Raw genomic sequence first — 27,202 nt, forward strand, 5'->3', positions numbered from 1 at the left:
TATATTAGTCAGGGGAGTTGTCACCATCCCTCCTGGTTGAAAGCGGTTCCTAAAAGCCAGTTTATTCGCCTAAAGGTGTAATTGTACCTTTAAACATGACTTTTTGATACAGGCCTCTGACTTAAAAACCAAATTTGTGGAGAAGGGGTACTCTGGTGCAGACTTGTACAAAACCATAAATGAGGTTGCTGGCTTGGATAGGGCCAATATGATAAAGGGCACAGATAGAATCACTAAGAATAATAATATTCATGAGTTTTCTTTAGTGACCACCTACTCTTGACAACATTACGATATAAAGAAAATTCTTAGAAAACATTGGGCCGTGTTAAAAAACGATAAAGTGTTGGGCCCATCCTTACCTGAACGTCCACAAGTTATCGATAGGGGAGTACCCCCCTAAGGCTGCAGGTTGCCCCTAATGTTCTTGATGCCCCCAATAGGGTCCCCTTTTTTCAGAACTCAAAAGGTTTTTTCCTATGTCGCAAATGTAAAGTGTGTCGCATAAATGGCGATAAAAATAGGAAAATTTGTCAATTTAAATCTAACTCCACCACAAAGGTCTATGATATAGATACTTTCATCACCTGCACCTCAAAAAATGTTGTGTACTTATTGACTTGTCCATGTGGTCTACAGTATGTAGGCCGCACTATGAGAGCCATGAATGTGCGAATAAAGGAACATATAAAAAACATAAAGAAAGGTTTTCCTAAGCACACGGTCTCACGTCACTATTTAGAATGTCATAACAGAAATCCAGTAGGGACTCTGATTACCGCCATTGAGCGTTTCACACCCCATTGGAGAGGTAGTTACACCAAGAGAGAAATCTCGAGGTTGGAAACGCAATGGATACACACCCTCAAATGCTATACGCCATATGGGTTAAACGTAGAGTGGGATGTTAATAGCTTCATTAATAACAGTTAGCATCAATACACTCCTTTATTCATTTTATTTATTTATTTTTTGTTTTTTCTCCTTAATTTATTTGCAAATTTTGGGTCTAGGTCAGTTTTTTTAAAACAATATTTTTTAATGATGTTTACAATTATCTGTATTGATTTTAACACATGTATTGATGTATATTGCATGCATGTATTTTTATTGAATTGTGTGCGATTAATCGCATTCACAATGTCTATTGCTTAGTTGCATGTGAAGCGCTGGTTTGTTATACATAGGTTAGTGTTTTTTTCCCATGCAGGCACTGATTTGTTATACAAAGTCTAGCTTTTTTTTTTATGCCTTTGATCTATACTGCATGACAGCAATTTCATAGCTTATCTGTGCGGATGTTAATTCTTTTCCATTTTTTTTATTTTGTATATTGAGTTATATGATATCAGGTTTTTGTCTGATCAATCAAAAATACATTTTTAGCCTTTTTCATGCCCCTGAGCCGGACCGCACAGCCGGCGTTCTTCCTCGTCGCCTGTTCATGCTTATCTGGCATTTTTCAATGTTTCTGTTCACTGAGAGATAGGTTAACCAATGAGGTGGCACTGAGTCATCTGTTGCCATCCTCTTTTTGTTCCTATCCTCTCTTTTTTCTAATTGGCCGTGCGCTGTCGCGTCATCAGTTGCTAACCAGGTTTATCCTGTTAGCACCAGGGCGCGCTGCACAAGACACACATCCTACCCAGCTGTTAGTGATGAGTTTGATTATATCCCCTCTGATCCACCCACTAACCATACCATATATATAGCGTGCGGTTGTAGCTGTAGCCATGCCTCTGAAGACATCTGTTATTATGAAACATGTCAGGCAGGCTGACATCCGTACGCTGATTGCTGCAGCCGTTTGTTCCTATCATTGATGCATGCTGTTTTAAGCTTCAACTGTAAGTTACTACAATAAAAGTTTTTTTATCTATCATTACGGGCTTCACTATGGGTCCTTCATTTTCTTTTCTCGGATATATGATGACTACATGCCTGAATGCCTAATTCTGAAGTGACCATTGGGAGATGTTTATATGTGAAGGAAATCCCACGGATGTTGTGGTCTGATGAGGGGTTCCAGTGGGCTGGATTTGCTGGATGCTATTGAGAATTTATCATCTATGCCTAATCCTTAACACCTTCTGGTAAGCAGACTACATTACCACGTGGTGACGAGTGACTCTTTCTACATCTGCACAATATATTTGGTGATTGGATTCCTCCCACTCTTCAATTTCATTTTGAACTTTTTTAGCGCCACAATAATTTTTACGGCCGAGCTACTTGAGGCCGGGGATTGCGGCCTATAAAAGAAGCGCTCCATGAGGTGACGGGCCGGATCTTTGACGGTGGGATAAATCCGCAATATATACCTTTTTGGAAGCCAGTCTTTCCCATAGGATGTCTGGGGGCCACTGGCTGTCGGTGGGGTTGCTCCTGAGGCTTAGGATGCTATATTATCAGTGCAGGAGCTGCGGACAAGGATACGGGGAACGGAGCTCGGCTCTCACACGTCCACCATCTTACACTCCGCGCATGCGTCTCCCAGCATGAGCAAATTGAAAAAATATTTAAAAAAAACATTGGTCTATTTTGAGAGCTGACACACAACTATGTACCATCTTACCAGAAGTCCCAAAATTTACATACAGAAGAGCACCCACTTTACATGATATAATCACAAAAAATATCCCTGATCCTCCAAACCAATCAGCTAGTTTCACCTTCTTTCAGGGAAAAGGTTTTTTTCGCTGTAAGAGATGTTATGCATGTAAGGATAGTAAACTTAATGGCCAAAAGGGTGACAGATTTAAATCGACTATCACATCAACTATCACAAATAAAGACTTAATTTCATGTAGGACAGAAAGTGTGGTCTATGTCCTTCAATGTCCATGCTTGAAACAGTATATAATCAGGACCAAACGCTCTATGTGGAAAAGGATTCGAGAGCACATACAAAAAATTTGCTAATGTCCATAGATATTTTGACCAATACCACTCACAAGATCCCTCTCTAATAAAATTTTGGGCAATAGAAAAATATACACCACATTGGAGAGGGAGCAATAGGTTCAATGTGTTAAGTAGATTTGAATCCAAATGGATTTTTGAAATGAAGTCATTTCATCCTCAAGGGTTAAATATTGATTTTGACCTTAATTGTGTTATTTCTGATTATTAATGTTTATTCCCTTCTGATTTCATTCCACATTATACCCCTGCTATGGTCTTATAGTAATTTTGAATATTTTTTAACACATAATATATTTTTTACAATTTGTATAATATATCTGTTACAATTTTTTTATTTTTTATTATCTGTTACCAATATTTTCTAGCTCCTTAGATTGATGTAGATACCTTGCTGGCCCACTTGGTGTCACTGGTGCCTAATTGGCTCACTTTGGTTGAGATGTATTTAGATATCATGCTTGCCCGCTAGATGGCACTGATCTTTCCTTTCTTTGATTTTATATATATTTCATTAATTTTCAAGTATTCGTTGGATTGATATTTACCTATATATTAATTTATTGCTTTTTTATATATTAATGTTTTTGATATATTAATGTTTTTAATTTCTAAGATTTGTTGAACTATGTAATATTTTATGTCTATTCCGCATGCCATCTATTGTGTTTAATATGAGTATTTGATTATGTGTATTGGCCTCTGTTGCTGGGTAGTTTTTTTAACCATTATTGATGGCCAATCAAATTATTTAGACGTTCATGAACTTATGAGTCACTTGTTACTAAGGCAAACCCATTGGTGCAGTTGGGTTTTAAACACCCGGCGCTCGTCATATGGCTCCTATCCCTGAGGAAGTCACGTGACCAGTGATGCATCGCGTCGGGTGAAGCCTTGTGATGTCACTTCTGGTGTCCAGAAGTGTGGTGGGTACCTTTATGTAAGTAGTTATTTAATAAATTGTTATTTTTAAATTTGCATTATTGCAATATGGATATTTATGTTCTCTTTGAGTGACGGTTGTGTTTGAGGCACATTATTGGAGCAAGTCCATACAGACCTATTGGAATCTTCATTGGAGATCTGATGTTTCTTTGACCCTATGATTATATCTGAGTGGTGGTTGAGGATGGAGGCAAGAGATCGGAGGGTGTCTACATATATGTACCAGCTGGGTTCCCATCAACTATTCATTGAGCTTTATCTTACCTTTGGTCATATCTGGAGGTGAGCGGCCAATTTATACACTTACTGGTGATGGTTTCTTCTGTCCGATCTCCTCCACCATTGAAGTTGGTTTCTCCTTTATCATATTGACTAATTTGTCATTGATATATTCATCTATTTTTTGCACTTGGACACTTTTTTTTTTACCATTTTCTGCACTGGACTTTATACAAATAATATATTTATATACCGGTATATTTTTTTTTTTTTGGAATTTATTCGTTTTATTTATTGCTTTGTTTCACGTTTTTTCACTCTATTCAGTTGTCACTTATTTTATTTTTGTTTGATGCAATCAATGATTGTGGGTTTGTACTGAATAAACGCACCATTATCCTTGTTTAATAATTTATGTTAGTGTTTTGAGTGCACTCCCTAGTGGTTGCAGCTGTTCACATTACTACTAATTAATACTAATTTAAGGTTTCACATAGCAGCGCACGAGTTTTCCTGCATTTACACATATAACTACAAACTGTATTAACAGTTTAAAGTGTTAATAAACCCACAACAGTAAAGTCAGTCTGTATATGCAGTAAAACATGCTTGTTATACTTCCTGTGGAACCTAAGGGGTTAATCCTCCGCACTGTGTTAAAATGCTGTTTGATCGTATCTTCTCTGATCCTCCCCTTCTTCCACAGCCCCAATCCATGTCCTGATAGAACAAAGCCTTTGGAGTCACTCTCCACATGCTCAGTTTGGTGTGTATTGCTAGATATTTTTTTTTCTTGGGAGGGTGAATGTGATCAGCACAGGGCCAGTTAGCATTGTCCAGACAGAGGGTTAGGGGTCCTAGGACAGTCAGAGTAGAATAAAAACTCTTCCCACAAGCTTTAACCAGACACTGATAAAAGTCACAAGACTGCTATATAGTAGAAATAGTGAATGCCGGGTCCTGGGTTTAGTAACACTTTAAATGGTAATTATTTTACTTATATATTATATTATATTATATTATATATTATATAATATTACTTATTATATTACTTATGATGGTAATTTTAGAAGTGCTTATGGTCAGGTAATCCGTTCTGGCCAGTGCGATTGGATAATAGGGACCTTTTGGAAATGTACGCAGGAAAACCTGTAGTCCTAAAGCTGATATCCATGCAGGTGCACAGTCCTGAATGCAACTTGGATGCACCCACACCTGCACAGATGTCACATTGGGAGCAGTGGCGGTGTTCCAAACGACAGTAAGGAGACAGCCTGCATGGGGATGGATGTACGGGTATGTACACCCCATGTGAAGGAGGCCTAAAAGTGGAACCCACTGATGGCTCAAGTGATCACTATACAGCCCCATTATAATTAGGGCAGAATGGGCAGCTGTCTGGGGCCTATGGGAAAGAGAAAATAAAATGATTCTGTGAAAAATGCACATATTAAAAGCACAGTTCATTGTAGGAAGGAAGGCAAGCAGCACAGGTGCTGTATACCGGGGGGGGGGGGCAGTAAAAGAATTCATTTTAGAGTCAGGCAATGATGTAAACCTATCCTCCCTGCACATCACAACCCCCCTTTACATAATGGCCCCCCCATCACATCACAGTTCAGTCCCCTTTACATCACAGCATCACAGCATCACAGTCCCCCCCTTCACATCACTGCCCCCATTAATATACACTTCCCTTCACATTCCTGTCCTCTGCCCGCTTTATATCAGCCCCCTCCTCCTTCACATTACTGTCCTCAGCCCCCCTTCATACCACCCCCTTCACATCCCTGTCGTCTCCCCCCTTGTATCACCCCCCTCCACCTTCACATTCCTGTCCCCCCCTTTACATTCCTATCCTCACGCCCCCTTTTATATTCCCCCTCCTCCTTCAGATTCCTGTCCTCATTACCCTTTACATTCCTATCCTCATGCTCCCTTTATATCACCCACCTCCTCCTTCACGTTCCTGCCCTCATCCCCCCCTTTACATTCATGTTCTCAGCCGCTCCCCCCTTCTATCTCCCCCTTCAGATTTCTTTCCTCGGCCCCCCTTTATATCATCCCCCTCCTCCATCACACTCATATCCTCACCAGCCCCTTTTATCTCACCCATCTCGTCCTTCACATTCTGCCCTCAACCCCCCCTTTACATTTTTTGTCCTCAGCCCACCCCCTCCTCCTTTACATTATTTTCCTCAGCCCCCCTTCATATCATCCCTCTTCACATTTCTGTCATTACCCCCCTCCTACACATTCCTGTCCTCACTCCCCCCTATACATTCCTGTCCTCCCCTCCCCCGCCTTTATATCACCCCCCTCCTCCAGGTTCTCCCTTCACATCCCCCTTTGTATTCCTTAAATCCTTCACAGCAGTGATATAGCTCTCTTCCATGTCCTACCTCCACAAGGCGGAAGGCAGGAGGCACATCAGTCTAGAGCTGACATCAGAGGCAGGAGAGTCTAGATAGAGGGCGGGAGCTGCACAGAATTTTCTGGTAACTAGCTTGTGATTGGTTGCTAGCAACCAATCACCTGCTGGTTAACTTAATAAGTTAACTTGGCAGCTCTTGCCCTCCATCTAAAGCTGTCCTGCCTCCGATGTCAGCTCTAGACTGATGTACTTCCCACCATCCATCCGGAGCTGTCCTGTCTCCAATGTCAGCTCAAAGAGGATGACAATAGTGACGGTAGCTGAGTGGAAGAGCCAGCTCCTAATTGTTGGGGCCGTGGCCGGTCCAGATGGGATAGTGACTCGGTCCAGATCTGGATCGCAGTCCACCATTTACATAGTTACATAGTTAGTCTGGTTGAAAAAAAAAGACACAAGTCCATCTAGTTCAACCAATAAAAAGGGGACATATTTTTTTTGTGATGTCTGGTTTAGAGCTAAACTATTTTACATGAGTCTGAGCTTTTCAGCCCTGATCACTGTGGCTCTGGCTTACAGAAATAGTTTGGAGCCAATTAATGTCTTTGCTGCCCCTCCTTGCATAGGTTTGATGTACATATGGGAGCTAAGACTGCATAGGGTATATGGTAACACTTCTATCTACTTGAAAATTTAATTGAAGTGTAATTAAATAGACATGCAATCTATACACTGGGGGGAGAACCTCTAGGGGAATCTAAGATGGAAAAGGACCTGGGGGTCCTAGTAGATGATAGGCTCAGCAATGGCATGCAATGCCAAGCTGCTGCTAACAAAGCAAACAGAATATTGGCATGCATTAAAAAGGGGATCAACTCCAGAGATAAAATGATAATTCTCCCGCTCTACAAAACTCTGGTCCGGCCTCACCTAGAGTACGCTGTCCAGTTCTGGGCACCAGTCCTCAGGAAGGATGTACTGGAAATGGAGCGAAGAAGGGCAACAAAGCTAATATGAGGAAAGGTTGCCGAGCACTGAACTTCTCTGGAGAAGAGACGCTTGAGAGGGGATATGATTTCAATATACAAATACTATACTGGTGACCCCACAATAGAGATAAAACTTTTTCGCAGGAGAGAGTTTAACAAGACTCGTGGCCACTAATTAAAATGAGAAGAAAAGAGGTTTCACCTTAAACTACATAGAGGGTTCTTTACTGTAAGAGCGGCAAGTATGTGAAATTCCCTTCCACAGGTGGTGGTCTCAGCAGGGAGCATGGATAGTTTCAAAAAACTATTAGATAAGCACCTGAACGACCGCAACATACAGGGACATACAATGTAATACTGACATATAATCACACAGATAGGTTGGACTTGATGGACGTGTGTCTTTTTTCAACCTCACCTACTATGTAACTATGTAACTATGTGCGGTTCGTTTTGTCGCGAATTAAAATTCGGATGAATTTTCGTTTTTTGGAAATTCGGATGTATCCGAATTTCCGAATTACAATAGTACCGCATTTAAATGAAACCGAAATAACAAAAAAAAACATTTGTCAAAATTTGAATTTGAATCGTTTTTTAATACTTTTCGAATTCAAATAGTTTTCAAATTCGAAAAGTTTTCGAATTCGAATAGTCTTCGAATTTCCAAAGAGGATAAAATAGAAAATAAAGGAATAGAATAGAAAAAAAAATAGACTAGAAAAGAATATAACAGAAATTAAAAGAATAGAATAGAGTAAAAGAGAACAAAATAGAAAAAAATTAACAGAATAGACTAGAATATAATATAAACAAATAGAATAGAATAACATAGAAAGAAAATAACCATCTTCTTAAATTCGAATTTCAATCCTTCTCTATTGTTCATGTCAGAGTTGCTTACATTCACCTACACGTTAGGCCCGGTGCATGAAGCTCCAACTTTTCGGTGTGGGCACAGGTGCACTGTCCTGTGTTACTACTGATGAGGCTCCACTGATGGGCCGATACTATGGGCATTGATAAGCTGCACTAATATGTGGCACTGATAGGCTGCATTCATGGTCACCGATAGGCTGCATTAATGGGTACTGATGAGGCTGCACTGATGGGCACTGATCAAGTTGTTGTTAATATTTATTTTTGTAACTTGATTCTGCATAAACCTTTTAACAGTGTTATTTCATGAGATCATTTATGAGGGTGTGTTTAGGGGTGGAATTAGGGGCGGGGCAGGGTAGGGGTTGGGTGGGACAACGGGTGGCGAGTAACTCTTAAGGCCTGGCTAGTAGCTCAATTTTGAGCCCTGCACTATAAATGTGATCTGGGACACATTTAGGTGGCTCAAGGAGAGCAGTATTGCCCCCACCGCCTCTCCTATCCAGGTGTGACAGGGAGGCTGCACGGGCCCCTGGAGTGTGGGGAGCCACAGTCCGGTCTGAATAATGTGTCCGGGTTTTAGGTGGTTCGAAACCTGAACACATGATCAGTGGCCGCCGGGGGGTAATTTTTTTGGGGGGGGCCGGCAAACAGGGTCTGGAGCACTTACCCCATCTATGGTGGGCAGTGCTTCTCCCCGGCTTCCCCTGCTCGGCGGCTTCCCCTTCCCCTGCTCTCCATGGGCATCATGGCAGCTTCCGTTTCCTCCCTCCTCCTCAGTGGCCAATTGGGACTGTATTCTTTTCCGCCAATCGGAAAATGGTTCTCAAACCCGCTTCTGATTGGCCAGATTGAGGTTCAGTGTTTCAATAGTGAATATTCATTCGCTGTTGTAACAACTGGGTGGGCTTGTAGCGCAATGCTCTGAGCCACGATCCCACCCTATTTTAAAGCCTATTAGAGCCTCTGTCTCTAATCAGGTGCTTCAAAAAAACACCCCCGCCGTTCTAATTCATTAGCCCGACGTCCTGAAAGGGGCCGGACGCATGAATAGGGGGTGGCTGCCGTGGACTGGATAGAGCATGGCGGTGGTGGGCCGTGGATAGAGGGGGTGGCACTCGGGCACCCCTAATGGACGGGCTGCCACTGCACATGATTCAAAACCCTAATTGTCCAGTTGATTTCTGAACAGGTGGCAACCTTAGTTGCAGTGCGGTCCTTTTCACCTAAAATGATCTGCAAATGCAACCAGGGATATAAATTTTGCTGCACTGTGTGACAAAGCATCATGGTCACAGCATCTATATAGCTATGGCCTCCTGCTTTTTTTGTCCAAGGGGCAGTAAACCCATGGCTCAACTGTCTATATGAGTTGATTTTGCTGCATGTGCTAATAATCTTCTACCACTAGGAGGTGACATACTCCACAGTGTTGTCCTTTCCCCATAATACAATCTCTGCGGCATTATAATCTTGTTACACAATAAACTCTTTTTTTAAAAAAACTGGTAATAACAGGGAAACACGATTTGGAGCCGCTTGCAAATATCTGTACAGAGTGCAATTATATCAGACAGTTTGGGCCATAACAAAAGCTTAGATTTACACTCTTCCATTTTATGATGGAAGAATAATATTTATAATTTCCATATACGCAACAAAGATGATACAAACGGAGACTGTTACAATGATATCTATTTCCTAAATGTACTGTTGAATGGAATGGCACTCCTTTTTATGGAGAAATGAAATCCACTACAATTTGTGAATTCTTCTATTATGGGCTTATATTTGGGTAGCATTTATTTATTTAGTCAGTTGAAGAAGAAAAAAAAAAGGAAGCGCCTGTTCTGCATGCCCCGGGGTTGATACTGTTAAAGTAAAGTAATTTAAGATTTTTACTCTCTTTATTTTAGTTGTAGACAGGTGTGTGCTAGTGACCGTGTATCTGAGAGTGACACTGCAAGAATAAATACTTTGTCACTACATTCCAAACTGTGTTACCAAGATACAACACAGATGGTATTTGTCAGCCAGCAGTAACAAAAAAAGGTGGAAGTCACTTTTAGAGAAAATAAAATTTTTTGCGATCCTAAAAGCCTGTAATGAAAGATACGTGAAATGTGTGAACTTGTAAATGGAATGCGCTGAGTAATGTGTTAGGCTTCTCTTAGATAAAAAGCTTCCATGACAGGTAGTATAACATCCCTGGCGCTGTTGGTTTAAACCCAAAAGGGTCACACGAGGGGACTTTAGGTCAAATCGACAAAAAGAAGAATGGAGCACCATATCATTTGTTATGAGCAGAGGCGGCCCATCCATTTGGAGCGCAGGGGCACCGCCCCTCTAATCCATGCGCCTAGCTCCTAATCTACTTGCAGGGCGCCGGACACATGGATTCCAATGGGTTTTTTTTTTAAGCACATGATTAGAGCCTGAGGCTCTAATTGGCTTCAAAAAAGGGTGGGCTCAGATCGGCGGAGAGCACTGCGCCCGAGCCCACCCTCTTGTTTTCCTGATATTGTCTTCCTGATTCTCCTCCTGGCCAATTAGGAAGCAGCTCCTGAGACCCTGATTGGCCAGGGAGTCTTAGGACTCCCAATCGTGTCTCAGGACACACTGGCCAATCGTGTCTCAGGACCCACTTCCTGTTCAGCCCAGAGGAGAATGGAGAGGAGAATGGCTCGACTCTACATTCCCCCTGCCTCCTATGTTAAGGTTAGTCTCCGCCTCCGCCTTCTCACCCATCTAATGCCTGCGGGGGGGGGGGGTGTCACTGGTGTGTTTGCAGTGATTGCCGCCTTCCCATCTGTCCGGGGGGTTTATGGCATTAGTTTACCGCCCCCACCCCCCCAAAATATTTAACACCAGTCGCCACTGGTTATGAGTCCAGTACAGAATATTTATTCCCTTATTTTACATATTCCCAACACATTTTAGGGTCTTCCACATGCACCCTTCATAACAGCTAAATCACATACAATTTTGAAATTGGTTGTGCAACCAGTTATAAACTCATACATCTAATTGTATTAGATGAAACCAGGGTTTCTGAAACTTTTTAATCTCAGGACCCAAATAAAGTTGTTATTCTACTGGTACCCAAGAAGAGACTATTTGCTAATATGTCAGAAAAGCTATACAAAAAATAAAAATAACAATGAATGACTGTATATATAAAAAACACACAAGCATTGAAGGATAACTAAACCAAAGAACAAAAATGTAATATATTCCAGTTTACAGTCCTTGGATGTGATGACTGCATTAGTTTTCTTTTTCTTTTCTTTTCTTTATTTATTTTAAACATGTTTTCTTTTATTTTCAACCTTTTAAACAAATACAAGACATGTTACACAATGACATAACATACTGTGGCAATACATTTACAACACCAATAAGGTACACACAAAAAGACACATTATCCAAAATACCTCAAATATACAATGACTAAAACAAATTAAATTAAATTAAATTAAAATTCCTTAGTCACACATAATAAGACACATAGGGGTTGATTTATTAAAAGTGAATAGACTGTGCACTTTCGCAAGTGCAGTTGCTCCAGAGCTTAGTAAACGAGAAGAAGCTCTGCTGAATTCCATCATCCAATAATGTGCAAGCAAAAATGCTGTTTTTTTTAAAAAAATTTCTTTACATATGATTGGGTGTGCTTTGTAAAGTGAAGCTTTACCTCATTTACTAAGCTCTGGAGCAATTGCACTTAAAAAAGTGCACAATCTATTTGCCTTTAGTAAATCAACCCCATATATCTCTCCAATAAATAGCATCAGAAACAAGTCCTCTTAGACCACATGTTTTCTACACATTGCCTTGTGGACTTGGAGCTGGATTAAGTGGGAGTTAAACACAAGAGTTAGAGTATACAAGTCTTGGTGTTTGGTTGCTGTCTGCTGTCTGTTGCTGTCTGCTGTCTGTTGCTGTTTGCTGGGGTGCTTTTTGGGGGCTTTTCCTTTGACTTTTGCTGTCACTTTTTAAATAGCTCTTTTTTTTTTTTTCCTGGTTTCATCAGTCTATCAATTAAGGGGTGTGGTTAATTGCTCACAGGTGACTATTTAACTGGTTGTAGGGCTCAGTCTGAGCGTGCTCAGTTTGAAGCAGTGGAGCTTGGTGTAAGTGGAGCTGGATTAAGTGGGAGTTAAACACAAGAGTTAGAGTATACAAGTCTTGGTGTTTGGTTGCTGTCTGCTGTCTGTTGCTGTCTGCTGTCTGTTGCTGTTTGCTGGGGTGCTTTTTGGGGGCTTTTCCTTTGACTTTTGCTGTCACTTTTTAAATAGCTCTTTTTTTTTTTTTTTTCCTGGTTTCATCAGTCTATCAATTAAGGGGTGTGGTTAATTGCTCACAGGTGACTATTTAACTGGTTGTAGGGCTCAGTCTGAGCGTGCTCAGTTTGAAGCAGTGGAGCTTGGTGTAAGTGGAGCTGGATTAAGTGGGGGTTAAACACAAGAGTTAGAGTATACAAGTCTTGGTGTTTGGTTGCTGTCTGCTGTCTGTTGCTGTCTGCTGTCTGTTGCTGTTTGCTGGGGTGCTTTTTGGGGGCTTTTCCTTTGACTTTTGCTGTCACTTTTTAAATAGCTCTTTTTTTTTTTTCCTGGTTTCATCAGTCTATCAATTAAGGGGTGTGGTTAATTGCTCACAGGTGACTATTTAACTGGTTGTAGGGCTCAGTCTGAGCGTGCTCAGTTTGAAGCAGTGGAGCTTGGTGTAAGTGGAGCTGGATTAAGTGGGAGTTAAACACAAGAGTTAGAGTATACAAGTCTTGGTGTTTGGTTGCTGTCTGCTGTCTGTTGCTGTCTGCTGTCTGTTGCTGTTTGCTGGGGTGCTTTTTGGGGGCTTTTCCTTTGACTTTTGCTGTCACTTTTTAAATAGCTCTTTTTTTTTTTTTTTCCTGGTTTCATCAGTCTATCAATTAAGGGGTGTGGTTAATTGCTCACAGGTGACTATTTAACTGGTTGTAGGGCTCAGTCTGAGCGTGCTCAGTTTGAAGCAGTGGAGCTTGGTGTAAGTGGAGCTGGATTAAGTGGGAGTTAAACACAAGAGTTAGAGTATACAAGTCTTGGTGTTTGGTTGCTGTCTGCTGTCTGTTGCTGTCTGCTGTCTGTTGCTGTTTGCTGGGGTGCTTTTTGGGTGTTTTTCCTTTGACTTTTGCTGTCACTTTTTAAATAGCTCTTTTTTTTTTTTTTCCTGGTTTCATCAGTCTATCAATTAAGGGGTGTGGTTAATTGCTCACAGGTGACTATTTAACTGGTTGTAGGGCTCAGTCTGAGCGTGCTCAGTTTGAAGCAGTGGAGCTTGGTGTAAGTGGAGCTGGATTAAGTGGGAGTTAAACACAAGAGTTAGAGTATACAAGTCTTGGTGTTTGGTTGCTGTCTGCTGTCTGTTGCTGTCTGCTGTCTGTTGCTGTTTGCTGGGGTGCTTTTTGGGGGCTTTTCCTTTGACTTTTGCTGTCACTTTTTAAATAGCTCTTTTTTTTTTTTTTTCCTGGTTTCATCAGTCTATCAATTAAGGGGTGTGGTTAATTGCTCACAGGTGACTATTTAACTGGTTGTAGGGCTCAGTCTGAGCGTGCTCAGTTTGAAGCAGTGGAGCTTGGTGTATGTGGAGCTGGATTAAGTGGGAGTTAAACACAAGAGTTAGAGTATACAAGTCTTGGTGTTTGGTTGCTGTCTTGCTGTCTGTTGCTGTCTGCTGTCTGTTGCTGTTTGCTGGGGTGCTTTTTGGGGGCTTTTCCTTTGACTTTTGCTGTCACTTTTTAAATAGCTCTTTTTTTTTTTTTTTCTGGTTTCATCAGTCTATCAATTAAGGGGTGTGGTTAATTGCTCACAGGTGACTATTTAACTGGTTGTAGGGCTCAGTCTGAGCGTGCTCAGTTTGAAGCAGTGGAGCTTGGTGTAAGTGGAGCTGGATTAAGTGGGAGTTAAACACAAGAGTTAGAGTATACAAGTCTTGGTGTTTGGTTGCTGTCTGCTGTCTGTTGCTGTCTGCTGTCTGTTGCTGTTTGCTGGGGTGCTTTTTGGGGGCTTTTCCTTTGACTTTTGCTATCACTTTTTAAATAGCTCTTTTTTTTTTTTTTCCTGGTTTCATCAGTCTATCAATTAAGGGGTGTGGTTAATTGCTCACAGGTGACTATTTAACTGGTTGTAGGGCTCAGTCTGAGCGTGCTCAGTTTGAAGCAGTGGAGCTTGGTGTAAGTGGAGCTGGATTAAGTGGGAGTTAAACACAAGAGTTAGAGTATACAAGTCTTGGTGTTTGGTTGCTGTCTGCTGTCTGCTGTCTGTTGCTGTCTGCTGTCTGTTGCTGTTTGCTGGGGTGCTTTTTGGGGGCTTTTCCTTTGACTTTTGCTGTCACTTTTTAAATAGCTCTTTTTTTTTTTTTCCTGGTTTCATCAGTCTATCAATTAAGGGGTGTGGTTAATTGCTCATAGGTGACTATTTAACTGGTTGTAGGGCTCAGTCTGAGCATGCTCAGTTTGAAGCAGTGGAGCTTGGTGTAAGTGGAGCTGGATTAAGTGGGAGTTAAACACAAGAGTTAGAGTATACAAGTCTTGGTGTTTGGTTGCTGTCTGCTGTCTGTTGCTGTCTGCTGTCTGTTGCTGTTTTCTGGGGTGCTTTTTGGGGGCTTTTCCTTTGACTTTTGCTTATGCGTGTACCCTTCGCCGATGTACCTCAGCCACTGTCGTCTGTGGCTGAGGTACATCGATGACGTGATCATGATTTGGGATGGTTCACCGACTGAACTGATACGATTTATTGAGGAACTCAATGACAACGACCGTAACATCAGGCTAACATATACGTATGATACTAATAACTTGTCATTTCTGGACCTTACGGTTTTTGTAAAAGATGACAAATTACATACAAAGACCTTCAGAAAAGATACAGCAGCAAATTCATTGCTGCTGGCATCCAGCCACCATCCTACTTCCCTCAAACAGGGCATCCCGGTGGGTCAATTCCTCCGCGCGAGAAGAAATTGTACGGAGGAAGGTGACTTCCATAGGGAAATGTATGACCTATATGGGAGGTTTCGTGACAGAGGTTATTCGCATACATGTATCAGACGTGCCAAAAAAAGAGCATTGCAAACCAATAGATTATCCCTATTAACAAATCATACCCAAAAAGAAAAGGGAAAAACCTCAAATCATCCCCCGTTAAGGATCATTACCAAATTTGGTACCCAGTGGGACCAAGTTAAGGAGATTCTAGGCCGTCATTGGCACATTCTATCTGAGGCCCCTAGTTTGGGAAATCTGGTTAGCCAAAAACCTCTACTTACTGCTCGTCGAGCAACAAATTTGAGGGACCGTCTGGTACATTCAGAGTATAGCCGCCCCAAGACACGTAATTGGCTCACTGATCTCCCACCACTTAAGGGCATGTACCGTTGTGGTAGGTGTCATGTATGTAGGTATGTGGACAGAACGGATGTGTTCGCCAGTTCTGATAACAAAAGACAGTTTAAAATCAACAGTTTTATTAACTGTATGACCACACGGGTAGTTTACATGCTGACCTGCCCGTGTGGTCTTATATATGTCGGTAAGACAAAAAGAGAACTTAGAATCAGGACTGGCGAGCACATCCAGAGTATCCTCAATAAGGATGACGATCGGCCTCTGTCCCTCCACTTCCTTGAAAAGCACGGGGGCAAACCAGATGGCCTTAAGGTTAAAGGCATATATAAACTTAATTTGCCCCATAGACGTGGAGATTTTGATAAGATTTTGTATCAAAAGGAGAAGATGTGGATCTTCTATTTAAACAGTATGCAGCCTTCCGGGTTGAACAATGAGTTTAATCTGTCTCCTTTTTTGGAACAATAATTTAACAGTAAACAATCTAGTTTAGTTCATCCGGTGGCTAAAAAATCTGTGGTTGAGGGTCCACATTTTCTCCCGACTGTGATCACCCTATGTAGATGACAGATCGTATGTAAATCTATTTGCAATTAATACCTCTGTCCTTCACATATATGACAGCACCCAACATGAGCAAGACAAGTTAAATGATATGACAGTTTGTTCTCTACCTCCTTAATTCTATTATTTTATTATATCTCTTTCTCCCCTCCCTTGTTTGTGTCCATCACATAGCCATACACTAGCCGATCAGCCTGATACCGCAACATCGCTAACTATCGGCTCTGTATACCAATAGCAATTACAAAACTAGCTATTTTACCACTCCTTTAGAAAAGCAATAATAACGTAATATCAACTTTTAAACTATATACATAAATCGATTCGATTGAATCCCTATATATTCACTATTACCAATGGTTTACTTTGAACCTGCAACACAGGTGTATGCATGAGTGTGTCTGCACAAATTGGTGAATGATGGTCAGACTTTGGTGTCCAGGTGTTGATTATAATGACAGGATATTGAATACTGGCTATAATGCTATTTAAACACCCAACTACTGGCACCAATTTAGCTCTGAAGAAGCTTGGAAACAAGCGAAACGCGTAAGCGTCTGACCCATGTACAGGTGGGACTGAGACCTCCACACATCAATGAAGAAAACCCCCCTTCACTTGGATGTGAATATCCCGATCGGATCTTAGACAATGGTTTGAGTCTTGCGGTGGACACTGAGACCAAGTGCTCTTTCTAAATCACCTGACAGACCAAGGGCGGAACACCTGAATGTCTGAACCCTGCGACTCACCGTATCTCCCCTTGGAGAAGATCCGGAAACGAAAGCTCATATCTGCAACAAACAAACACACCGCATGAACGATCCCCGTCAAACACATCAGCGAGGTTATCAGCAATCTTCTCGGGCTCCATCATCCTTTCATTGAAAACGTCAAATGGTGAGCTAAACTGTTCTCCAGTATCAGAAGGCACGATGTTTATGGTCATTCACCGTCTGTTTTTTCATATATAAGATGTGAATTTAGCCCTTTGAATTGCTGCAAACTTAATTGACCTAATCGGGACTTTTCAAGTTCTCTATGGTGGTGTTGTTTTGTTACATGAATTCTTGTTTAGCTACTGGGATCACATCTAAATGGACTTTCATCACTAGCAGCTGCACTCTATTAAATAAAGACCGAAGGCATACCACGTATTTAATTCACCCTATTTAGGAACTTTGTGGAAATTGCACAGACCCGGGTCTTTTCTTTAATGATTGTTATGAGTGTGAGTGCATGAGTGATTGATGGATGTGGATTGTCTATGGTGGCCACCTGCACACAATAGGACCAAGCCTATTTTTTAATACATGGTTTGTGGATAGATGTTTCTAGATTTAATATGACCCAATAAAGTTATTTAGGTTCACAATAATTGTTCTTGAGTGGACCATCTTTCTTTGGGGAATCCCTTTTGTCCCTATTTTTCTCTCCCACACATATGTTATATGGTCCCTTGAACAACTATCTGTTTGATTGTTGACCAAGTATCGTCGGATCAATCAACAAATGGCATTTGTGACATCAGGGGTATAACAATTAAGGTAGGCAAACTTTGGCCGGTGATTGAACCCCCTCCACACACCCCTGAACCTATTTCTGAGAAACTCAAGGTGTCCCCTTCTCTTTATCTTCTTATATGCACTACAATAGGATTTGACTTCCTTTCTGGACCCTGAGTCTCTTTGTCGGATCAGTAACACTATCCACTCCATGTTTTTAAATATCACACTCAAGTGCATACTTCTTAAAAACAAGATACAACGATTGTTTTCTGAGCATATTTGTACTAGCTTTTTGAGCAATTGCTATTTTATTCTCCATTGATTCCCCTCTCCCCCCTTTTCCTTTTACCTTCCCTTTCCCCTCTCCCCCCCCTCCCCTCCCCCTCTTTCCACCCCTTCCTACACCTTTCCCAATCCCCCCACCCTTCCCCCCCCCCCCTCTTCCCTGAGAATATGGCCTGCTTACTGGCAGATGAGATTGATTTGGAAATACAATCCGCGTTTTCCAACCAATCTCCAGCCGTATCTGAAAGTGATGAGACCCTTAAAAAATTATTCAAGAATCATAAAAAACTAACAATTAAATATCTCAATAGGAAATGGGACATCTCTTCATTGAAGTCCCATATTGAACATAAAATCATACCTAAAGGGTTAAGAGAAAAGGTAGTACCTGCTGCCCACTTACATACACCACGGTTTTTGGAAATATGGAAACAAAGCTGCCTTGATCGTGGACTAGCAGTTCTGCATATGATTATCAATGAGGAACAAATACAACTGGACGAAATTAAAAAAGAAATCGATATCAGTGCACAACTGCTAGAACCATTTAAGAATGATCAGGATTTTAACAAATATAATGACCTGCTTAAAAAGGAGGTTGAAAAAACTCAAAAAATCCTCAAGTCCACTAAGCAAGAAAAATTCAAACAGAATCTTCTTGACTGGGAGAAGGGAAATTGTTTTGACCCTACAGTACCTCGAGGGAGGAGTAGATCACGTAAGGGCAGGAGAAATCGTTCAGGTGTATCTAGATCCAGACATACATCTACGGATAGTGACCCTGAACAGCCTGAAAAAACTGTGGCTTTTTTAGATCAGGAAGGGGACGTCATCCCCAGGACAGGTACCCAACCAACTACATCCATGATCAAAACCCAGGCCCAAACCAACAGAGGAAACAGGGGAAAAGGAAGAGAAGGAAGAGAAAACCAAAGGGAACTCAGGTCAGGGACACGCAAGTTCTAGATAGGCAACTGAATTTACCTAGTCAACATCTAGAAAAACCACAATTAGACCTGAAGGTTGTAAATCTATCAGACTTCCCCCTTAACCATCACCACATCTCCCTGTTACAAAAGGGCCTATCTTTCTCTCCCACCACAACAATGAGTGAATTTGAGGTCTTCAAAGACATTAATTTGTTTTTGAGAAAACTAATTTTCAGGTATTGGCACGCGAATAGGGGCACCCAAGATACTGATATGAATCAGTTAGATAAACAAGAGCGGGACGCTTTAGAGGCCCTGATCACCCTTCTTGATGAAAACCAAGAATGGAATCTAGAAGGGGAAGCTACACAGCTGTCACCCAGCTGTCCCCGTCCATCCCAACTGGTGATTAAGTCTCAAAAAATGCCCCCCTTGTCCAAACATAGACATATCCAGTTCTTTCTAGAACAGGTCAAAAGGGACCTTGCTGGGGTTAACTGGGACTATAAAGGACATGACAATCTTAGCCGAGAAGAAAGAAGGGCTCTACGGGAATTAGAGGACGCAAAGGACATAGTTATTAAAGCAAGCGACAAGGGAGGCAATACGGTCCTTATGTCTCATATCATGTATGAGGAACAAACCATGCGTCTCCTCCGTGATGAGGCCACGTATCTAAGGTTACATCAGAATCCCTTCCCCCAACTGGTGTCAGATCTGAATTTTAAACTTGAGTTAGCCCAAGAAGCAGGCCTTATCATTAAAAAAGAACGTGAATACCTTAGTGTCAGTGACTTTAACACTCCCACCCTATATACCATTCCCAAACTACATAAGTCCATTACCGACCCTCCAGGGAGACCGATAGTATCGGCTGTCAAAGGTCCCCTTGAGAGGGTCGGGAAATATGTGGACTCGCTGATAAAAGAACTTGTACATGAACTACCATCATATGTTCAGGATACTCGGGATGTTTTGGGGCGATTGGAGGACATATCTTTACCTAAGGGTATGTTACTTGTTGGAATAGACGTAGAGTCGCTGTACACATCAATCCCACATAGATGGGGACTAAGAGCGACACAATTCTTCTTAGACAGCAAATCTCCACTTTTGGCAGGGCAAAACGAATTTATCATTGACCTACTGCAATTTATGTTGGAGAATAATTATTTTCAGTTTCTTGGGATATATTATAAACAAATTAGAGGCACGTCGATGGGTGCTCCGTGGGCTCCATCATATGCCTGCTTGCATCTCGGCCTCTGGGAAACTGAATGCGTGTACCCTTCGCCGATGTACCTCAGCCACTGTCGTCTGTGGCTGAGGTACATCGATGACGTGATCATGATTTGGGATGGTTCACCGACTGAACTGATACGATTTATTGAGGAACTCAATGACAACGACCGTAACATCAGGCTAACATATACGTATGATACTAATAACTTGTCATTTCTGGACCTTACGGTTTTTGTAAAAGATGACAAATTACATACAAAGACCTTCAGAAAAGATACAGCAGCAAATTCATTGCTGCTGGCATCCAGCCACCATCCTACTTCCCTCAAACAGGGCATCCCGGTGGGTCAATTCCTCCGCGCGAGAAGAAATTGTACGGAGGAAGGTGACTTCCATAGGGAAATGTATGACCTATATGGGAGGTTTCGTGACAGAGGTTATTCGCATACATGTATCAGACGTGCCAAAAAAAGAGCATTGCAAACCAATAGATTATCCCTATTAACAAATCATACCCAAAAAGAAAAGGGAAAAACCTCAAATCATCCCCCGTTAAGGATCATTACCAAATTTGGTACCCAGTGGGACCAAGTTAAGGAGATTCTAGGCCGTCATTGGCACATTCTATCTGAGGCCCCTAGTTTGGGAAATCTGGTTAGCCAAAAACCTCTACTTACTGCTCGTCGAGCAACAAATTTGAGGGACCGTCTGGTACATTCAGAGTATAGCCGCCCCAAGACACGTAATTGGCTCACTGATCTCCCACCACTTAAGGGCATGTACCGTTGTGGTAGGTGTCATGTATGTAGGTATGTGGACAGAACGGATGTGTTCGCCAGTTCTGATAACAAAAGACAGTTTAAAATCAACAGTTTTATTAACTGTATGACCACACGGGTAGTTTACATGCTGACCTGCCCGTGTGGTCTTATATATGTCGGTAAGACAAAAAGAGAACTTAGAATCAGGACTGGCGAGCACATCCAGAGTATCCTCAATAAGGATGACGATCGGCCTCTGTCCCTCCACTTCCTTGAAAAGCACGGGGGCAAACCAGATGGCCTTAAGGTTAAAGGCATATATAAACTTAATTTGCCCCATAGACGTGGAGATTTTGATAAGATTTTGTATCAAAAGGAGAAGATGTGGATCTTCTATTTAAACAGTATGCAGCCTTCCGGGTTGAACAATGAGTTTAATCTGTCTCCTTTTTTGGAACAATAATTTAACAGTAAACAATCTAGTTTAGTTCATCCGGTGGCTAAAAAATCTGTGGTTGAGGGTCCACATTTTCTCCCGACTGTGATCACCCTATGTAGATGACAGATCGTATGTAAATCTATTTGCAATTAATACCTCTGTCCTTCACATATATGACAGCACCCAACATGAGCAAGACAAGTTAAATGATATGACAGTTTGTTCTCTACCTCCTTAATTCTATTATTTTATTATATCTCTTTCTCCCCTCCCTTGTTTGTGTCCATCACATAGCCATACACTAGCCGATCAGCCTGATACCGCAACATCGCTAACTATCGGCTCTGTATACCAATAGCAATTACAAAACTAGCTATTTTACCACTCCTTTAGAAAAGCAATAATAACGTAATATCAACTTTTAAACTATATACATAAATCGATTCGATTGAATCCCTATATATTCACTATTACCAATGGTTTACTTTGAACCTGCAACACAGGTGTATGCATGAGTGTGTCTGCACAAATTGGTGAATGATGGTCAGACTTTGGTGTCCAGGTGTTGATTATAATGACAGGATATTGAATACTGGCTATAATGCTATTTAAACACCCAACTACTGGCACCAATTTAGCTCTGAAGAAGCTTGGAAACAAGCGAAACGCGTAAGCGTCTGACCCATGTACAGGTGGGACTGAGACCTCCACACATCAATGAAGAAAACCCCCCTTCACTTGGATGTGAATATCCCGATCGGATCTTAGACAATGGTTTGAGTCTTGCGGTGGACACTGAGACCAAGTGCTCTTTCTAAATCACCTGACAGACCAAGGGCGGAACACCTGAATGTCTGAACCCTGCGACTCACCGTATCTCCCCTTGGAGAAGATCCGGAAACGAAAGCTCATATCTGCAACAAACAAACACACCGCATGAACGATCCCCGTCAAACACATCAGCGAGGTTATCAGCAATCTTCTCGGGCTCCATCATCCTTTCATTGAAAACGTCAAATGGTGAGCTAAACTGTTCTCCAGTATCAGAAGGCACGATGTTTATGGTCATTCACCGTCTGTTTTTTCATATATAAGATGTGAATTTAGCCCTTTGAATTGCTGCAAACTTAATTGACCTAATCGGGACTTTTCAAGTTCTCTATGGTGGTGTTGTTTTGTTACATGAATTCTTGTTTAGCTACTGGGATCACATCTAAATGGACTTTCATCACTAGCAGCTGCACTCTATTAAATAAAGACCGAAGGCATACCACGTATTTAATTCACCCTATTTAGGAACTTTGTGGAAATTGCACAGACCCGGGTCTTTTCTTTAATGATTGTTATGAGTGTGAGTGCATGAGTGATTGATGGATGTGGATTGTCTATGGTGGCCACCTGCACACAATAGGACCAAGCCTATTTTTTAATACATGGTTTGTGGATAGATGTTTCTAGATTTAATATGACCCAATAAAGTTATTTAGGTTCACAATAATTGTTCTTGAGTGGACCATCTTTCTTTGGGGAATCCCTTTTGTCCCTATTTTTCTCTCCCACACATATGTTATATGGTCCCTTGAACAACTATCTGTTTGATTGTTGACCAAGTATCGTCGGATCAATCAACAAATGGCATTTGTGACATCAGGGGTATAACAATTAAGGTAGGCAAACTTTGGCCGGTGATTGAACCCCCTCCACACACCCCTGAACCTATTTCTGAGAAACTCAAGGTGTCCCCTTCTCTTTATCTTCTTATATGCACTACAATAGGATTTGACTTCCTTTCTGGACCCTGAGTCTCTTTGTCGGATCAGTAACACTATCCACTCCATGTTTTTAAATATCACACTCAAGTGCATACTTCTTAAAAACAAGATACAACGATTGTTTTCTGAGCATATTTGTACTAGCTTTTTGAGCAATTGCTATTTTATTCTCCATTGATTCCCCTCTCCCCCCTTTTCCTTTTACCTTCCCTTTCCCCTCTCCCCCCCCTCCCCTCCCCCTCTTTCCACCCCTTCCTACACCTTTCCCAATCCCCCCACCCTTCCCCCCCCCCCCCTCTTCCCTGAGAATATGGCCTGCTTACTGGCAGATGAGATTGATTTGGAAATACAATCCGCGTTTTCCAACCAATCTCCAGCCGTATCTGAAAGTGATGAGACCCTTAAAAAATTATTCAAGAATCATAAAAAACTAACAATTAAATATCTCAATAGGAAATGGGACATCTCTTCATTGAAGTCCCATATTGAACATAAAATCATACCTAAAGGGTTAAGAGAAAAGGTAGTACCTGCTGCCCACTTACATACACCACGGTTTTTGGAAATATGGAAACAAAGCTGCCTTGATCGTGGACTAGCAGTTCTGCATATGATTATCAATGAGGAACAAATACAACTGGACGAAATTAAAAAAGAAATCGATATCAGTGCACAACTGCTAGAACCATTTAAGAATGATCAGGATTTTAACAAATATAATGACCTGCTTAAAAAGGAGGTTGAAAAAACTCAAAAAATCCTCAAGTCCACTAAGCAAGAAAAATTCAAACAGAATCTTCTTGACTGGGAGAAGGGAAATTGTTTTGACCCTACAGTACCTCGAGGGAGGAGTAGATCACGTAAGGGCAGGAGAAATCGTTCAGGTGTATCTAGATCCAGACATACATCTACGGATAGTGACCCTGAACAGCCTGAAAAAACTGTGGCTTTTTTAGATCAGGAAGGGGACGTCATCCCCAGGACAGGTACCCAACCAACTACATCCATGATCAAAACCCAGGCCCAAACCAACAGAGGAAACAGGGGAAAAGGAAGAGAAGGAAGAGAAAACCAAAGGGAACTCAGGTCAGGGACACGCAAGTTCTAGATAGGCAACTGAATTTACCTAGTCAACATCTAGAAAAACCACAATTAGACCTGAAGGTTGTAAATCTATCAGACTTCCCCCTTAACCATCACCACATCTCCCTGTTACAAAAGGGCCTATCTTTCTCTCCCACCACAACAATGAGTGAATTTGAGGTCTTCAAAGACATTAATTTGTTTTTGAGAAAACTAATTTTCAGGTATTGGCACGCGAATAGGGGCACCCAAGATACTGATATGAATCAGTTAGATAAACAAGAGCGGGACGCTTTAGAGGCCCTGATCACCCTTCTTGATGAAAACCAAGAATGGAATCTAGAAGGGGAAGCTACACAGCTGTCACCCAGCTGTCCCCGTCCATCCCAACTGGTGATTAAGTCTCAAAAAATGCCCCCCTTGTCCAAACATAGACATATCCAGTTCTTTCTAGAACAGGTCAAAAGGGACCTTGCTGGGGTTAACTGGGACTATAAAGGACATGACAATCTTAGCCGAGAAGAAAGAAGGGCTCTACGGGAATTAGAGGACGCAAAGGACATAGTTATTAAAGCAAGCGACAAGGGAGGCAATACGGTCCTTATGTCTCATATCATGTATGAGGAACAAACCATGCGTCTCCTCCGTGATGAGGCCACGTATCTAAGGTTACATCAGAATCCCTTCCCCCAACTGGTGTCAGATCTGAATTTTAAACTTGAGTTAGCCCAAGAAGCAGGCCTTATCATTAAAAAAGAACGTGAATACCTTAGTGTCAGTGACTTTAACACTCCCACCCTATATACCATTCCCAAACTACATAAGTCCATTACCGACCCTCCAGGGAGACCGATAGTATCGGCTGTCAAAGGTCCCCTTGAGAGGGTCGGGAAATATGTGGACTCGCTGATAAAAGAACTTGTACATGAACTACCATCATATGTTCAGGATACTCGGGATGTTTTGGGGCGATTGGAGGACATATCTTTACCTAAGGGTATGTTACTTGTTGGAATAGACGTAGAGTCGCTGTACACATCAATCCCACATAGATGGGGACTAAGAGCGACACAATTCTTCTTAGACAGCAAATCTCCACTTTTGGCAGGGCAAAACGAATTTATCATTGACCTACTGCAATTTATGTTGGAGAATAATTATTTTCAGTTTCTTGGGATATATTATAAACAAATTAGAGGCACGTCGATGGGTGCTCCGTGGGCTCCATCATATGCCTGCTTGCATCTCGGCCTCTGGGAAACTGAATGCGTGTACCCTTCGCCGATGTACCTCAGCCACTGTCGTCTGTGGCTGAGGTACATCGATGACGTGATCATGATTTGGGATGGTTCACCGACTGAACTGATACGATTTATTGAGGAACTCAATGACAACGACCGTAACATCAGGCTAACATATACGTATGATACTAATAACTTGTCATTTCTGGACCTTACGGTTTTTGTAAAAGATGACAAATTACATACAAAGACCTTCAGAAAAGATACAGCAGCAAATTCATTGCTGCTGGCATCCAGCCACCATCCTACTTCCCTCAAACAGGGCATCCCGGTGGGTCAATTCCTCCGCGCGAGAAGAAATTGTACGGAGGAAGGTGACTTCCATAGGGAAATGTATGACCTATATGGGAGGTTTCGTGACAGAGGTTATTCGCATACATGTATCAGACGTGCCAAAAAAAGAGCATTGCAAACCAATAGATTATCCCTATTAACAAATCATACCCAAAAAGAAAAGGGAAAAACCTCAAATCATCCCCCGTTAAGGATCATTACCAAATTTGGTACCCAGTGGGACCAAGTTAAGGAGATTCTAGGCCGTCATTGGCACATTCTATCTGAGGCCCCTAGTTTGGGAAATCTGGTTAGCCAAAAACCTCTACTTACTGCTCGTCGAGCAACAAATTTGAGGGACCGTCTGGTACATTCAGAGTATAGCCGCCCCAAGACACGTAATTGGCTCACTGATCTCCCACCACTTAAGGGCATGTACCGTTGTGGTAGGTGTCATGTATGTAGGTATGTGGACAGAACGGATGTGTTCGCCAGTTCTGATAACAAAAGACAGTTTAAAATCAACAGTTTTATTAACTGTATGACCACACGGGTAGTTTACATGCTGACCTGCCCGTGTGGTCTTATATATGTCGGTAAGACAAAAAGAGAACTTAGAATCAGGACTGGCGAGCACATCCAGAGTATCCTCAATAAGGATGACGATCGGCCTCTGTCCCTCCACTTCCTTGAAAAGCACGGGGGCAAACCAGATGGCCTTAAGGTTAAAGGCATATATAAACTTAATTTGCCCCATAGACGTGGAGATTTTGATAAGATTTTGTATCAAAAGGAGAAGATGTGGATCTTCTATTTAAACAGTATGCAGCCTTCCGGGTTGAACAATGAGTTTAATCTGTCTCCTTTTTTGGAACAATAATTTAACAGTAAACAATCTAGTTTAGTTCATCCGGTGGCTAAAAAATCTGTGGTTGAGGGTCCACATTTTCTCCCGACTGTGATCACCCTATGTAGATGACAGATCGTATGTAAATCTATTTGCAATTAATACCTCTGTCCTTCACATATATGACAGCACCCAACATGAGCAAGACAAGTTAAATGATATGACAGTTTGTTCTCTACCTCCTTAATTCTATTATTTTATTATATCTCTTTCTCCCCTCCCTTGTTTGTGTCCATCACATAGCCATACACTAGCCGATCAGCCTGATACCGCAACACTCGCTAACTATCGGCTCTGTATACCAATAGCAATTACAAAACTAGCTATTTTACCACTCCTTAGAAAAGCAATAATAACGTAATATCAACTTTTAAACTATATACATAAATCGATTCGATTGAATCCCTATATATTCACTATTACCAATGGTTT

Source organism: Aquarana catesbeiana, linkage group LG13 (assembly GCF_042186555.1).
Source record: "Aquarana catesbeiana isolate 2022-GZ linkage group LG13, ASM4218655v1, whole genome shotgun sequence".
NCBI classification, from domain to species: Eukaryota; Metazoa; Chordata; class Amphibia; order Anura; family Ranidae; genus Aquarana; species Aquarana catesbeiana.